This window comes from Geospiza fortis, unplaced genomic scaffold (assembly GCF_000277835.1).
Source record: "Geospiza fortis unplaced genomic scaffold, GeoFor_1.0 scaffold165, whole genome shotgun sequence".
Lineage (NCBI taxonomy): Eukaryota > Metazoa > Chordata > Aves > Passeriformes > Thraupidae > Geospiza > Geospiza fortis.
In genome coordinates, this window is record NW_005054442.1 from 1,188,637 (window position 1) to 1,206,947 (window position 18,311).

The following is an 18,311-nucleotide window of genomic DNA, read 5'->3' on the forward strand; positions in this document are numbered from 1 at the left end:
TACAAAGCCTGTAATGAAAAGCAATGCAATGAAAGCTGATTTCATTTACAGGTAACAGGAAAAAATGGAGCAGAAACCTAAACCTCTTTTTTGCTATATATGGAACTTTCTTGCCAATGATAGTGGTCTAGAATTTTTTCCCTCTTTCTTCTTTTGCCACACATGTAAAAGAAGGCTTTTGCCAGTACGTAGCAATCACTACAACCTTGGAAAAGAGATGATGGAACAAACCTGCAGTGACAGCAGATAGCTGGAACCAATGATGAAGGCCTGCATTCCTGGCGATAAAGTATCTGAAAAGGAAGCTCTCACGTGTTTTAATTATTTTTATATTTACTTAAACAAAAGAAGCTTGAAGCTTCAAGCCTTGTGACCCTCATCCCAGAGCTGGATGCAGGACTCCAGGTGGGTGTAACAAGAGCTGGGCAGATGAGGGGAATCCCCTCCCTCACCCTGCTGCCCACGGTGCTTTGGATGCAGCCCAGGATTGGTTTTGGGGGCTGCAAGGGCAGGTGGATGGTCATGTCCAGTCTCTCATGCACCAGCACCCCCAAGTCCCTCTCAGGAGGGCTGGTTATTATAACACTAAGCCCAAGGCAATCTCACCTCATAGCCAAGGCACTGGCATTCCCTGGTGCAACTATAAATAGCAAAGGCTACTGGCAGCACTGCTCTCAGCTCTCCTGGAAACAGCACCTGCTCAATAAATGATGGTCAGTGTTCACTCTTCGGGTAGAATCATCTCCCTTCTCATCTGAGAAATGTGACAAGATTAGAGGGTTTCTATTAGAATTAGAATTAGAATTATTCATCATCCTTGAGCCACCTCAGGCCTTTAAAATATTTTAAACCAAAAAGGAATGTTTAGTTTTAACCTGTAAAGGGTATTTAATTGAGAAAAAAATTCTCAGGAACCATTGTGAAGCACTGGCACAGGCTGCCCAGGGAAGCAGCAGAGTCACCAACCCTGGAGGGATACATGGGCTAATGGCTGGACTGGATGCTTTCAGAGGACGTTCTAGGCTGAAGTACTCCATGGCAGTGGCAGCCCGAGCCGGATGTGTCCCATAAGAACACCCCTCATCATGGTGTCTCAGGGACGGTGTCCCACAGGAATGCTGCCCTCATGGTGTCCCAGGGACAATGTCCCACAGGAACAGCCCCTCACGGTGTCCCAGAGACAAGGTCCCACAGGAACAGCCCCTCACGGTTTCCCAGGGACAATGTCCCACAGGAACAGCAATCACAGTGTCCCAGTGACAATGTTCTACAGGAACAGCCCTTCACGGTGTCCCATGGACAATGTCCCACAGGAACAGCCCCTCACGGTATCCCACAAAATGTGTCCCACAGGAACAGCCCCTCAGGTGTCCCATGGACGGTGTCCCACAGGAAGAGCCCCTCACGGTGTTCCATGGATGGTGCCCCAGAAGAACAGCCCTCACGGTGTCCCAGGGACAATGTCCCACAGGAACAGCCCTCACAGTTTCCCAGGGACAATGTCCCACAGGAATAGCCCCTCACAGTGTCCCATGTCCCATGGACAATGTCCCACAGGAACAGCCCCCACGGTGTCCCACAGAGGTGTCCCACAGGAACAGCCCTCACAGTTTCCCAGGGACAATGTCCCACAGGAATAGCCCCTCACAGTGTCCCATGTCCCATGGACAATGTCCCACAGGAACAGCCCTCACGGTGTCCCACAGAGGTGTCCCACAGGAACAGCCCTCACAGTTTCCCAGGGACAATGTCCCACAGGAACAGCCCTCACGGTGTCCCAGGGACAATGTCCCACAGGAACAGCCCTCACGGTGTCCCAGGGACAATGTCCCACAGGAACAGCCCCTCACGGTGTCCCAGGGACGGTGCCCCACAGGAACAGCCCCTCACGGTTTCCCACGGACAGTGTCCCACAGTCACAGCCCCTCACGGTGTCCCATGGATGGTGTGCCACAGGAATAGCCCCTCACGGTGTCCCGGGGACAATGTCCCACAGGAACAGCCCCTCACGGTGTCCCGGGGACAATGTCCCACAGGAACAGCCCTCACGGGGTCCCACAGCGCTCCCGCCGCCTGAGCGCGAGGCATTTCCCCAGCACGGAGCGCGGGCTGGCAGCGCCCCCTGCCGGCTCGGCGCGCCCCGCGGCTCCCCTCAGTCAAACCGCAGTAAACTCGCCGAGGGGCTCTCGGCGCTTTCGCTTCATACATTGAGCTGGTTTCGGCTGGGATTGACTTAATTGTCTTCCTAGTAGCTGTAGAGGGCTGTGTTTTGGATTCAGTATGAGGGTAATGCTAATAACACCCTGATGCTGTTATTGTTGCTAAGTAGGGCTTAATGTAAGTCAAGGATTTCTCAGCATCTCATCTTGTCACAAGCAGCCGGTAGGGAGGGAGCATGGCCACGACAGCTGAGCTGAGCTAGCCAAGGGGATAGTCACACCATGGCCACTATATAAACTGGGGACTTACCTGGCAGTGGGGCTGGTTGTGGTTTGGGGATGAGCTTGGCATCGATCAGCAGCTGATGGGTAATGCTGTTGTGTATCACTTTCTTGGGTTTTATCTCTCTCTTCCCCATCCCCCTTTAATCACTATTTTTACTACTATTATTATTATTATTACATTGTACATTTCATTTTACTTTGTTTCAGTCATTAACGTGAACCCACCGGTTTCACTGCTTTTTTCCTAATTCTGCTTATCCAAACAGGTTTGGAGAGAGAAGTGAGTCAGAGCTCCATGGTGCTTTGTTGCCAGCTGGAGTCAAACCCTGACATCTGTGCAGGGTTTGCTATGTCTGTGCCCACTCTGTGACTTCCAGAGGCTCCCAGAGCAGCGTGCCCATCCCCACGTGCATCACCCCTGGTGCCTGTGCCAACCACGGCAGGGCTCACCCAGCTGCAGGAGAGCTGGCACCACCTCACACACACTCCTAAAAATGGTGTTTCCTTGCTCCAGTGCTTCGCTTGCGAGGAGTTTAACACCTGTTCTGTTTGCTGGGTGCCCGATGGGGATCTCTGGCAGCTGGCCCAGCCCCACCATCCCAGCCAGCAGCCCCAGCCTTGGGCATCAGGCACCTCCATGGGGATGGGGATGGGCTGAGACCAGCCTGGGACATAGAATCATAGAATAGCTCGGGTTGGATATGCTAAAACTCATCTCATTCCAAAGCCCTGCCATGGGCAGGGACATCTTCCACTAGACCAGGTTGCTCCAAGCCTCATTCAATCTTGCCTTGAGCAGGGAGGGAGCATCCACAACTCCTCTGGACAACTTGAGCCAGGGCTTCATCACCCTCATAGCAAAAAAATGCACCAATTCCAGTCTGCTCTGGTGCCCAACCAAACCCTGATTTGTGGATGAGATAACAAATGCTAAAAACTTCTGATTATGAACATCTCAATCAGAAGTTTTTAGCATTTGTTATCTCATCCACAAATTTATATTGAAAACCCATTTTAGTAGTCACACATAAAGCTGTCAGTTTGTGTCCACTGTAGATAGAATTTTTTTAAAAAATTAACAAATAAAAGCACGATTATAGAGTGTAACTATGCAATTGGAACTTCAGAAATAGTCCCTTAATTAGTTTATATAGGATGATATCAAGCATCTAAGAAATAATACAGTAAAACAAGTATTTAAGTCACAGGAAGGTTTTAATTTTGGCAGGACTGCTTTCCCTTATAATAAAAAGAACAGAACAAATTTCTCAAAATGTTTTATGTCAGTACTTGCAGTTCTTCTCTCACAACAGCAGGAGAAAAAAAATATTTTCTAATGCCCAAAAATGACATCTGTGAAAAAAAAAACCAACTATATTAACAAGAATTAAAAGAACATCTAGTATAATTTATTCACAGAAATGTCCTTAATAGACTAAATTTGTATGGTAAAATCTTTTTCTACCCAGTTTATATAATAAAGAAAATTACATTATTGATACTGGTGTTGAACCAGCTTTGCTTAGTAAATCAGGCTCATGCTATGCTCAGCAGATGGACACATTTCTGCTGCATGTAGACACTCTATCAGTCAGCCATCTGAGAACATCTTATCAGCACATTCATCCTTGCCATCTGATTTTTATTTAATTTAAGAGCATCCCTATCAGTAGTTAGATTTAAAAGGTTGAGAAAGCAGTCAGGTCACCAGAACACTCTTTCACTATACAGCCCATGTCAGATTGCCCTTGCCACAGATTTGAAACTGGTGCTGCAGGCAGAGAGCAACAGAGTGAATTCAAGTAGAAGTCATCTCCCCAGAACAGCATTTGGAATATGACTTGAGGAGGCACATAGTAACACCAACCAAATCAACATTTTCAGCATTATTGACACTACAAGATATATTACTCCCTGTTCAATTTAAAAAGATTCCCTGGGGAAATTTTTAAGGGGTGATTACTTTATTGGTTGTTATTGAGTAGAACCATTTGACAGCTTGTAGGGAATGTCTGAATAACAAAAGCCTTGATAGAAAGAGATCAAGAGACCCCTGGTGACTGATCTGGATGGCACTGATTTGATTTTAGCATGATGCATTTAGTTTCCATTGTTAAAAGAATATACAGCAGATTCATTTACAGAATGAGTAGTAACAGTAGTGCTGTGACACAACCTAGAGCCCTGCACTGAGCACAGCTCTTGCTCTAGTAAGCAATTAATTTCATCAAGATTACTATGTGCAGCTGGATTACTCTGAGAAGGAAACACCTGGGGCTGAACCCCACAACTTCTACACTTGATATTCACAGAATCACTCCACTAATATATCACAGTGGCTGTGAGGTGAGGAGAGAAGGAAAGATGAAAAAGAAGATTTCTATCACCTTTAAGCTCATGCATAACCTTCTTCCAGCTCAAAGAAAGCAGGGAACATTCCTGTATAAGCAGGATGTAGAAACAATAGAAACATTCTGGCAAATATAAAAACAGGGTGAATTGGAGTCAGGGAGTTTTGCAATCTAAGTGGTGGTCTTGATATTAAAATACAAAACATAAGGCTAGCTAACAAGTAACTAAACACAAAGCTGAGCACTGATAAGACTGAATCTATTTTTTTTTTTTTTTTTTTTTGCTGAGAAAAACAGAGAGGCTAGGACAATGGAGATGGGAAAGACCATAAGTTTAATAAACTGACCCAGACATTAGAGCATTTATAGAGCTATGTATAGACATCAGCTTCCTTTAATATGCTGGTAAACAGAAATTTTAGAAAAGCAAAAGTGCATCAAGTTTTACAGGATTTGATCAGCAGTAGCATTTGTAAATTGCCATAACCCCTAATTCTGTCATTAGATGTAGTCAGTATTCAAAAGTTGTATTGTTGCTGACAAAATGGCTTTCCAAAGAAAGTGTTGTTGAATATTCCTGTTACACCAAGAAACAAGTAATGGAGGGACATTATGTACACAGAGGTGCTTGACATCAGCTTATCTGAAGCTCAAATTAAAACCTGAAGATTTCTTTTTAGAAGGACTTAAATATGTCCTAAATAAAAGCCTCAAATATCAGAGTTATTTCAATTCAGATGAAACTCTCTCTGCTGGCAGGGCAGCAGCTATACATATTCTAGACTGAGAACTGTACTAAGATGCTTTTCTACTATGGTTAAAAAATTCCCTCTTCTCATGTGTTTATTTTCCACTCCCTAGTTCCCTGACAATCATATAGTTGTGGCAACCTTGTTAATCATCTTTACTGTTCTAACCTGCAATCACTGAGAACCTAATATATTACCATGTGAAGGAAACAAAGAGGTTTTATTCAGTCTGTAAGCATTTCAGGGCATATAAAATCTGAATTGTTGAATCCTAGATTTCATCTGTGGCCTAATGTGAGTTGATCATTAATCCCACATCTGTGCTGCATAGTGGGTTTTGACAAAAAATTATGCTAGGCAAATATTAAGATTATACAAATCAAAGAAAGACTGAAATCTCTTTCTCCAAATACACAAAGATTATGCAGCAGGAATAGCATTAGTCTCACTATTTTTTAACTCACCCACACTTTGCTGTGTACAGCTACTGCAATTATACTTGTCCCTCTCTGTACTGCATATGCTAATGTAATTTTTGTTAGTGCGTTGTAGTCATCCATAATTCACTCCTGCCATTCTAACAGAAACCTTTATGCCTGTGGGGCTGAAAAACACAGCTGGCTTTCAATACATCAGATGAATGCCCAAACCAGTGGATTAGAGTCACTTTCCTTAATCTTGACTCTGTTAACAAGCCTGTAGGACAAAACATGTTTAACAGCAAGAGATGCCATGGGGTAGGAGATATTCTCAAGCAATAGCTGTAACTCATAATTTCTGCTGATCTGGCATTTCTCTGCTGCCAAGTTAATATTTTTGTCATTGCTTTACATAATTAACCTTCTGCCAATTCTCTCTTGTTTTGGTCAGAATATAAGCAATCATTTTTATAGAACAAAAAGGTCTCAAGAATAGCAAACTTCTTACTAAAAGAATCAACTTCAAATGATTGACATTAGCCCTTGAAAATAAAGTTCATCTCTCAGTTTGAATGAGATGTCTGTTATGTCAGGTGTGAATCCAAAAAACGTCAGTGACTGTGAATGTCTAAATGGTGGATAAAACACACACAAAAAATATTGCTGGGTGCTCCCCAAATGAGAGCTTTGTGCATCTTTCTAACTAGTCTGTGTCCAGGAGGAGCAATTCAAGGGAGCTCCATGAGGTACTGCTGTGCAACTCCATCCCTTCTACACTGCTGTGTGCTGGGAGAGCCTGAAACAAGGCACAAATACTTCTTGGAAAGCATTTAACAAGGGAGGAAAGGAAGAACACACTTCTTCACACTAAATCAAATCAAAATACCATGTTCCAGACCCTATCCACAGATGACTGCACCTAGCAAATTGGATGATCATTTTATGGTGAGCTACAGCCATGGGTATCACACGGCAAGAAATATCAGGCAGCCAAGGAGCAGCACCAAAGATGAGCATCACTGAAAGAATGATTGATTCCAAGCAAAGAAGAAAGAAATTACATAGGATAGCATCTTATTCTAGGGATACTATTCTTCCTTCTGCTTTTTAAACACAAGACAAAACCTCTGGAAATGCCAGAAGTTAATTTAAAAGCAATGAAAATTATTTCTAACTTGTCATATCAAACCCTTACAGAAAAGCATCTCTATTCATTGTGTAATGCCTGTAATGCCTAAAGATCTTCTCAATTATATTTGCTTTCCAGTTGATTCTCCTCATCTAAGAAAGAAATGCATAGCTATCTAAAAATAAATGCTTCTGACAAGTTTTTTTCTCTTTTTCAATGGCATTATAACAGTAACAAAAAACCTTGAGCCATTAACTTCAGTGTAATTTTTGTCTGAAAATGGGCAAACTGAACATATTAGGATTAGGTCCATAGAATTTGCACCACCATTAGGTTCAAATGGATAAATATTTTTTTCCCTCTGAATGATATCGTAATACTTCCAAAGCAAACACGTTGGGACCAAAGGATGAGAGGATCAGCAACAGCACACAGCAGTCTGATGTGAAAAATTTTATATAATCAAATGTTAAATTTCAAATACTTGCAGACAGAAAGAGAGGTGCATTCAAAGGTGATATAAAGTGTTTCCTCCTCCCCAAGGGTAAATGCTGGACACCAGGAGACTGCTGTGACAGCACCTATCCCCTGAACCATCAATCTCTGTTTCAGAAAGCAGGAAATCTAGTTTTGCTAGGATGGAAAAGGGAGAATATGTGTCTGCTTTTCTGCAAAAAAAAAGCAGAAGGCCAGAAGCAGGAAAAACCCTTTACTGATGCCATGCCCTCATCTCCTTCTTAAAGGGAAAAGGACTGAAATTCCAAGAGGAAAATATATTCTGAGCTGGCTGGGAAGAGAGTGATTAAAAAACATTATGGGAGGAGGGAAGGTTGCTCAGGGAGGAATGGAAAGAAGGGTGATATCAGGATCCAGCAGAAGGGAGGGATCTGGAGGTGGGTAAGAAGAGCTAGGCAGCACCAGTGGGATAAAAAGAGAGAACAGATGAAAAAGAAGGCCCTGGGATGTTGACTTACATGCCAGAGGAATTCTTGTTAAAAACCAGTTTGGGATTCACTGACATAAAACACTCTACATGATATGGTAGCAAACCTACATGAATCTTACTGGGATTATAGATAATGTCACTCTATGTAGAAGTGTGAGACTGTAACAGGAAAGGAACAGAATAAAAACTGTAAAGTATGAAGGAAAGTAGAGAGAGAACTTGTTTTTCTCAGATCATATTTTTACATACAGAGAGGAAAACATTTTCATTCTGAAATATAAAGAAAAACAATTAAGAAAAAAAAGTCTCAATTAAAGGAAACTTTTGGATTAATACCTTGTTCTGTGGTCTGTCTTTCGTGTCCCTTGTCCTTGTTCTGACTATACTTTCAACATCTAAATGTGTATTTTAGACATATATGTCTAACAACCCTAGCTATTGAGTGTGCCCATCACATATAAGAATTGCTTCCTTGCCAGCTCTGGTATCTAAGTCTCTTTCAGGCTCTGTACTGGAAGATATTTTTATTTAAGCCTCTTGCCATCAGAAGAAAAGTCTTCTTGTCACGTCAACAACACAGCAGGACAGCTGGAACGTAGACTAGAAGCAAAGCTGCTAAAGACCAAGGCTGACCAGAGCACATCAAAGCAGTGCCTTTTGAATTCACAAGAGTGAAAAGTTAGAAAGGAATTAGCAGGAGAACAGGTTAGGTTTTTATAAATGGGTGACATTAAATTGTACATGAGGTAGTTCAGGTTTTAGGATAAGAAAGTACAAAATAAGGTAGGAAAGAAAAACTAAGTTAAGGTCAGGTCACTCTGACAGGAGTTAAATACATCACTATTAGGGACTGTAGCATTAAGGCAATTGTGATCCCCTTCCTGTTCGTGGTTCCTGCTGGTTATTTTGCATTTTGAAACAGCCAGGGTCCTAGCCAAGCCATTTGTTTGGATTTGGCTCAGGTATGTGTATACCCTTCTGAACACCCAACTTATTTCCCTGGCAAAATGACAGCATCTTGAAATGTATCACTGGAAACAATTTGTTGCACTTGGCCAAGCTCACTTGGCCAAGTTCACAACATGTAATAAAATTGAGGACAGTCTCTGCACATTTTTCATATGACTCACCCCAGACCTTATTTCATGACAGTTCTTGCCTGCTAGATAAGCAACTGCTGAGGTGTATGGTGTAAAAACACAGAGTAATATTCCTGTGGTTAATAATTTTATCACTGAAACGTGAATCAATAGATTATCACTCGACTGTTTCAATCAAATTAATTATGAGTATTGACAAGGGGAGTTGTTCTGGAAGAGTAGTTGATGACAATCCTATCACTGTCTGGGCCTGTTTTTTTTATTTGTTTTAAAACCAGCCAGTGCTAGGAATCCACACAGGTAAAGTTTCAAATCCAGCTGCTCACACAGCATGCAGTCATGGTCACTGCACTTGATTCAACATATTAAAACAGTGAGGAGCATAACTGTGTGTCAAGAGTTTCTTGTGAGAGAAAAGCAATAGAAAGAATTACAAAATCCCAAGCTCTAAAAACAATGAATGACACTAACAAGAAAAAAATTAGTAGGAGACATGTGAAATGTGTTTCTCAAAATGTAAAAAAAGTGCCCATGAAGCAGCACAGGAGACTGACCATGCTTCAGGAAAGGACTGAATTAAAGTTGCTGGTCTTTGGAGGAGGAGCTCTCTTGTATGGTTCAGTAAGATGTACCACAGTAAAACAATAGTAATAATCAATTCTCCACTACCTGATAAGACTGCTAAAAGGATCAGTGTTGAGAAAGATTGATTAAAGCACATGCTGCAACTGCTGTTAACCCTAAAAACATATGCAGTGGCACTGTATTAGAGAATATGAGCCCCAATTTAGCAGCAAAGTAGGATCTTGAAAATTAATTCAGAACAAAGATTATCAGATGTCTACAAAAGGTATTATAGCAGAAGAAGGAAAAAAAGATTTTAAATGTAAGGTCTGGGGCATGCAGATAGAAAAACAATTATGGATTCACAGACTATTAGCATTTATTAAGGGCTGTAGTATGGAGATACCAAAACACAGTCAGAAATATTATTTTAAAACAACATGAATGTTCATAAATACAAGGTAAAAGAGAAATACTCTTCCTGTTTCAGCTTTCATTTGAGCATGACAGGAAATGTGTTGGGAGGATATCAATTTTACAAATAGAAACAGAGGGATGAAGCTTAAGAACATCATTGCTTTGTGAAAGTACCAAGGAAATGAGGAAAAAAAGGCAAAATTAGGCAGGCCAAGGCAAAGTTAGCTAATGAAGATGGTGCCTTGCTGGCTAATGATTGATAACAGCAGCAATTACTGACAGTTCTAAAAAATATCATTCCATTTTAATTCTCAATGTGTCAGACTCAGGAAAATTAGATCACATCAGAAGCCACATACTTATTACTGAAAGGTCAGCTTTTATGAAACTTTTCCTCAAAAGTTTTAGTGAAAAGATTAAATAAACCTACTCCATTAACTTGAATCAGACAAGTTTTAGGGGAACATCAGACAAAAATGGGCTAAGAATTATTGCACTTAGAGACACTAAGAGACATAAGGCTTTGCCTCTATTTCCAAAGATCACTTGGAAATCAAAATGTAAATGGCCCTGAATATTCACATAATTCAAGACTTTTGTCAAAACATACAGATGTGCTTTAAACTGAAAATGAAGTAGCATCATTTGCCTCAATTCATGTAGGAATGGTTCAGGAAAACCAGTGTTACCCCTCCTATGTAATGTCACATTGACTCCTCTAATGCGCCCTTTGGAGCAGATGGGGATGAGTGAATTCAGGGCCAGAATCAGCCCACTATACTGGCAAATCTTGATACTGTAACTTCTTCAGTAACCCACAGAATAGCATGCAGGAAAATATGATCACTGACTCCTTGTGCAACTGACTGGTTCTAAAAACCCAGCCAAAAAGTGCTGTCTGTTTTATCCTAGCTCATTTCTTGATCCATGCACAGTTTGTAAGTGTGAAGCCCAGACTATGTCTCTGAGAAGCTGCATATTATTGTGCTGGAGAACTGTGAGAAAACTGAGGTTTAATCCAAAAAAAAAAAAAAAAAAAAAAAAACCACAAAACCTGAAAACTTGTCACCATCATATTTTCTGAAAAATCCCCTTGCCCAGGGTTTCTCTCCTGGGAAGCTGAGAAGCCCCAGAAAAAAAGGAAAACAATAATTATGTGATTTGTTTCTCCTCTGTTTTTCTGCTTTAGAATGTTGTTGGAGATTGTTTACCCAACATGTGAATTGTTTTGACTCAATGACCAATCATGGTCAGGCTGTGTCAGGACTCTGGAAGCAGTCACAAGTTTTTCATTATTATCCTTTAGTCTTCTGTAAGTATCCTGTCTCTATTCTTTAGTATAGTATTCTTTAATATAATATAGTATCATAAAATAATAAATTAGCCTTCTAAGAACATGGAGTCAGATTGATTTCCTTCGCTCACCTGGGGACCCCAAAAATACCACAAAGATTAGATTTAAAGTCCTAGACTGGGGCAAAAAACAACAGCAGTCTTGAAAAATAGACCTACTAACGTACCTGCAGTGTGTTAACAAAGCACAGTTTGTTTACCAGACTATACAAATATCACTTTCACTACAATACATCAGGCTATCAACAAGTACCTGTCTGCTCATCTTTTGTGTTCAAAGATAAGGATAAGCCCCATAATCTCAAGCATTTGACAGGTACACCAATATCAGTTATTTTAGCAGACTGACTTACTTGTAGATATAACTCAAAGGAAACCACCCAAAAGTACAGGATAAGTAATGAATTCAGCAATCAGGAAGAATCTTCAACAATTAAGCCAGTAAGACTCGAGGATTTCAAAATTTCAGAAATTATCCAATTAGTAACTACCATGGTATCTTTTTGCCTCTTTTCACATTTGAACTGGTGTGAAACAGTAGAACTTTTATCATGAAAGAAACAAAAAATTACAAATGAGAGTCTTCCTCATATATTACACAATTGAATGGATATTCAAGAGTTAGAAGGCCCAAATAGTTTGTCTTCTGCTACACAATACAATTTACAATTCACGAAAAGAACTGTATTATGGACAGTAGCAATGATCTCAAGAAAGGAGATTTGACTCTTATTAGAGATACATAGCTCCTGTAATGTATTCAGCCAACTGACAGCAAAGGAGAATAAAGATTCTGAGAGGCAATCACTGAAAAAATGTTCAAATGGCAAATTGGCTCTACAGATACTACAGAATTACGTGCTGGCCTCTTTGTGTTATACTTTAGCTTTCCTACCTGAAGTCGGAGGTAAACAGCAAAAAAAGAAATTTTATTGATGGCATTTGTAGGCCTCTTTGAAAGGAGATGAATCACCTTGCATTTTGAGGGCTTTCAGGTATTCCCCTGAAATTTTAAATTAACATTTTAATTTAATATTTCATTTTTCTTATTTACTGCTTCTATTCTTTTTCACTCCGTTCTTCACAGGCTCTGCTTTTTTCTGCTTAGAATCTGTACATAAATTATTAGGTTATATTGATTTCATCCTACTATTCACACTTCTGATCTTAAAGTACTGATTTTTAGATTTTTCTTTTTTTTTTTATATTTGCCACCTTACTTTTTGCTCAATGATTCCCATTCTGTTTGATGTGGCTGAGGCTGCCTGTGTGTTTAATGACTCCTGCTGCTCTGGGATGCTTCTCATGTTTGCAGAGCTCACACAACTGATCTGTATGCCCAGGCTGAGCTCTGTACAGGACGGACAGGCCAGCTGGGGCAGCACTGACAACTCTGCCTAAGGGTCCCCCTGGGTGGGGAAATAAGTGCTGCATTACTCAGACAGGATCTGGGATAGGTTTCAGCTGTGGCTAGGGACTGGGGAAAGGCTGGAGACCATGCAGGCACTGTACCTCACACAGTTGTGTGGAGAAATTGCCAAAATGAGAAGGAAACTGAAGGGCTGCAGCAAGCAAGAGCTTTCACTGTTACCATGATATTTTCTGAAAAATCCCTTTGCCAGGATTTCTTCTCCTGGGAAGCTGGGAAGCTTCAGCTTCTCCCTGTTTTGCTGCTTTGGAATGTGATTTGGAGAATTGTTCACCCAGCATGTAAATTGTTTTAACTTAATGACCAATCCCAGTCCAGCTGTGTCAGGACTCTGGTCAGTCACGGGTTTTTATTATTCATTTTTGTCTAGCCTTCTGTCTGTATCCTTTCTCTTTCTTTAGTATAGTTTTAGTATATAATTTTCTTTTCATAGAATATAATATCATAAAATAATAAATCAGCCTTCTGAGAACTTGGAGTCAAATTCTCATCTCTCACCTTGTCCTGGGGACCTCACATCACTACATTTCCACTCCTCAGTTTTATTACAATGAGAAACAAGACTGCTCAATAAAGCAGTACTGGATCAAGGCTGACATCATCCATCATCAGAATTAATTTACCTCCTGTGCTGCCTTCCAGCATATATCAGCATTTTGACATCCACGGGGGGACAGGCCAGCACAGGCCAGACAGCAGCTCCTTAAAGCTGTGTTAGGAGATGAAATCAGCCAGTGCACAGCCCCAAGGCACTGGGAAAACCTGTGTGTTTGGGTAGGGTAGGTCATTGCAGAAACACCTTAGTCACCTTCCTTTTGCTCTGTGACCATCCAACAGGCTTCCCTGAGACAGACAGCCCTACACACCTTCATCTTGCTTGCTCTTAGAAATGCTATTTTTCTCCTTGTCTCTAATCTCCATAGAAAATGGCACTTTTTCTTCTCCTGGCCCATCTATCATCGCTAATTTCGGGTTAGAAGTGCTACCTGTAAACCTATGACTAGACCACTCTGTAAGACAGAGGCCTTTGCAGCTTCATGTCTCTGCTTTTGCATGGGACAAGGACAGTGGGACTGATGGCAAGAAAAGTCAAATTTGGAAGCTGCATGAGGCTTTAGAGGATGAAAACCTTCAGCCAAGGCATTGGAGCTAAACTGCAGAGTCTGCTCAAGTAAGTGAGCTGAAAAGAGATATGTAGCTTGATAATTTGATATCTAAGAAGCCAGCATGGAAAGGATGCTTCATTCTTTTATGTTGTTTATAGGAGTACTATATATGTGCACTGCAATCAATGGAAACTTTGAAGACCAAATGTAGTCTGTATCAAACATACAGAATTTAACAGTATTTTATAACAGCAATGTGAAATATATTCTTAAAGCTCATATTATAGCTATTGCTGTAACTATCATCTCCTCCTGGAGAATGTTAAAAACAGCAGAGAAGAACAGGGTCACTCAATACTTACATCTTTATGAATAGACAATCACTTGTACAATTATTTCTATTATTATCACCAGCCTGCCAGCTACATAAGTTGTGCTTGAATATTGCAAAAAGTAACTTACTAAAATGCATACTGAGGGGTTTACCTTTTTCAAGAATTTTTTGCCAAAAAGCTGATCTCTTGATATCATTTAATACACTTTGTAATGAAATATGTAATCAAGGACAGTTTAAAATGGGCATTTATGAGAGAGGTATAAGTCATTAAAAGCTGCGTACAAGAAATTGTGGTTAAAAAATTTACTTGTGACGACAGAATTTTGTGTGTATCTCTTATGCAACTATAAGTTTTTCATTCTCTTTTACTTTTATGGAATCTTTATCATTCAGTTCTGCTTTACTGTCTAAGGTACTAATGCACACTGAAATAAACTGATTTTGTTAATATTTTTGCTAGAGCTACTGAGCTGCCTGCATCCTTTCAATGCTCTGATTTTCACATGTCAGACTCAGTGACTCACTCTATAATCCTCTGTGTTAAAAAATACTGTAATCTGACTTTATTCAAACTAGTTATCGGGTTGGGATAATCAACAGACAACTGATAAAAAACCAAAATGAAGCATGAGGTGCCGGCATCTCTATTGTCACAGGAGAAAAGGCCATCACCACCAGAGGGCACTGAACCCTGAGAAACCAAATTTACTATAAAAGGACAAGTGAAAATATTCCTGATTTCACCAGAACGACACAGGAATTTAGTAAAATGATGCAATTTCTTATTTTAACATCGCAATTTAAGAGGCAGAACTGATGGAGTGGCCTTCTCCCAACGTGACCCTATTCGGTAATCAGTTCTGTGAGTGTACCTACATCAGTGCACAACTCATCACAGTTAAACACCAAACTCCACTTACGTTGTTTAGGAGCAGTTTAGCAAAACCAATGGAACTGCATCCATGGCGACATGATGAGAGCGAAGTATCAAGCCTCACACTTCATATTTTTTACTGAGCAGCTTTTGTACATATTCAGCCATCCTTAAGAATCTCTCTACCAGCAACAAAGAGACTCATTCTCTCGATTCCCCAAAACACATCAAAGGGATTTTTTTCTTGTAGGGTTGGGGGTTTTTTGTTTGTTTTGTTGCTTGTTTGTCACAGACATATTTTCTGAAAAATCCTTTCCTTAGTATTTTTCCTCCTGAGAAGCTGAGAGGCCTCAGGAACAAAATGTAAACAATGGTTATCTGCTGCTGTGGAATGCAACAGGTGCATCTGTGATTGGTCTCATGTGGTTGTTTCTAATTAATGGCCAATCACAGTCAGCTGGTTCGGACTTTCTGTCCGAGACACAAGCTTTTGTTATCATTCCTTCTTTTTCTATTCTTAGCTAGCCTTCTGATGAAATCCTTTTTTCTATTCTTTTAGTATAATTTTAATATAATATAGATCATAAAATAATAAATCAAGCCTTCTGAAACATGGAGTCAGATCCTCGTCTCTTCCCTCATCCTTGGACCCCTGTGAACATGGTCACACTTGTTTGTTTGGGAGTTTGGGGTGTTTTTTGTTTGTTTTGTTATGTCTTGGGGGTTTTTTGGGTTTTGGGGAGTTGGTTTGGTTTTGATTTTTGGGGGAGTTGTGGGGGTTTTTTCGGATGGTTGTTTGATTTCGGTATTGGTTTTGGTTTGGGTTTTGTTGTTGTTGTTGTTGTTGCGGTTTTTTGAGCGGTGGGGGGTTCGGGGTGATGGGGGTTTTGGGGCGTGGAGGGTGAGATGGTTTCTTTGAACTACCGCCTTAAGAAGGCTCTGATGACAGCTGTAAACCAGGCAATCCAGTTAAGGGAGTGTAACTGCGAGATTCCAGAACCAAAACGTCTGCCTGTTCCCCAAGGGGGTCCCGGCTGCGTTCAGCTCTCCCGATCCCCGGCAGCCCCCCGAGCGAGCGAGCGCTGCCCGCGGTCAGCACGGCCGGGCTGCCCGGGTGCCACGCCCGGGCGCTTTCCTTCCCCTGGGGACACCGCAAACCGAGCGCTCGCTTTTACTTCTGCTATTGTCCGGGTGTACAACTCCGGCCAAGAAAAACAGTTTCTGTAAAGGCATCTGTTTGTTTAGACACTGTAAGTGTTTATGGCTGTCTGCAGTGCGTTCTGCGATTTCAGCTGACTGAGAAGCGATGACGCAGAAAACAAATGCGGTGACTAATGATGAACTTTTTGCATACTTAGTAAAGTTTTTACTTCCCTTGAGAAGCGTTGGCACTCTGCCGCGTCCCACCACAGCTCTTCGTGACACTCCCTTTCCGTTTCCTGATGGATTTAGGGCGGTGCAGTAGCAGGCGCAAAGAATCAGCTGTCTCTCAATACACAAATTCACATTCCCATCAGCAAGCCTTGCTGTCTCTCTCAATACACAAATTCACATTCCCATCAGCAAGCCTTGCCGTGCCTCTCCATACACAAATTCATATGCCCATCAGCAAGCCTTGCTGTGTTTCTGAGCCCCTCACCGTGGCGGTCAAGGAGCTGGGTTTCCCTGAGGAGCTGCGTGGAACGGGAAACAAGAGTCAGATCTCAAAACAGCCACTGAGTAATGTGCAGGAAGAGTTTGTGGAGCACAGACTTGAGAAAAATGCCTATCACTTGTTTTTAAAATTGTAAATGTTTAATAGTAATAAAATGGTTGTAAAAATAGTAATATAATTAGAGTAATAAAATTTTGAACAACTGGGATTAGGACAATACGAGACAATAAAAACAAAGTTACGGACAGTGTGGGTATCTTTTCTGGGCAAAATAAGCTTGAAAAAGGACCCACATTAAGAGAGGATTAACCCTTAAAAGCAACAGCCTGTTGCATATTCATACACTTCATACATGGTGCATAAATTCCATTCAAACCAGGATTCTGTCTGGTCAGTGTCAGCTTCTTCCTCTGAATCCTGATGGCATCTTCATGGCTGAGCAAGGTAGGAAGAAGTTCGTTTCTTCTGATAAGAGCACAATAAATTCTCTTTCTCTGAAAGATTCAGGTGTCCTGTGGCTGCTATCTCATTGTGAGTTCTCTCTTTTAAAACAGTATCTTGCACAGAATAGTTTTTATTTTAACCTTATGTTAAAACTATATTTAACACACTACTTAAGAAAATTAATACAGCATAACTTTCTAACACAACACATATAATATTCATTTGAATATTTGCAAAAAGCCAATCATAAAATACACATCTTTCACAGACTGAAACGCCGACAAGCTGTGAATTCCCTTGGGCTTTCCCTTTCAATAAATTACACTCTTCAGCCCCAAGGGACTGCAATGTCCCTCATCCATCCCTGCCTCCTGCCTGGTTGGCTGTACCCTCTCCACACCCACAGCAGCCCTGGCTGGTGTGCCAGCCTGGCAGCAGGAGAGGCTGATCCCCTCCACTCCCGGCAGCTGTCCTGTGATCTCCCACGCTTCAGACCTGTTGAAACTTTAGCAGATGTTATTGCCTAGGTGTGTTGGTTTGGTTTGCACAGCCTGGCTTGTGGTAGCAGGGGGGGCACAGAGGCGGCTCCTGTGAGAAGCTGCTGAAGCTTCCACCATGTCCAGCACAACCAAAGTCTGATGGCTCTGAAGATGGACAGGCTGCTGGCCCAATTAGAGAGGTTGGTAATGCCTCTGTGATGACAGATTTAAGAAGAAAATCACAACAAAGTGGGGCATGCACAGTGTTTTTCTAGCCAGAGGAGTAGGTGAGAACATGTGAGGGAAACACCATGGAGACACCAAGGACAGTGGAGAAGGAGGGGCAGGAGATGCTCCAGGGGCCAGAGCTGAGATTCCTTTGCAGGCCCTGGTGATGGCCATGGGCATCTGTGTCCCTGCAGCCCCTGGGGATCCACGGGGGATGCAGAGATCCACCCACAGGGAATGGGAATCCACAGGGGATGCAGAGATCCACCCACAGGGAATGGGGATCCA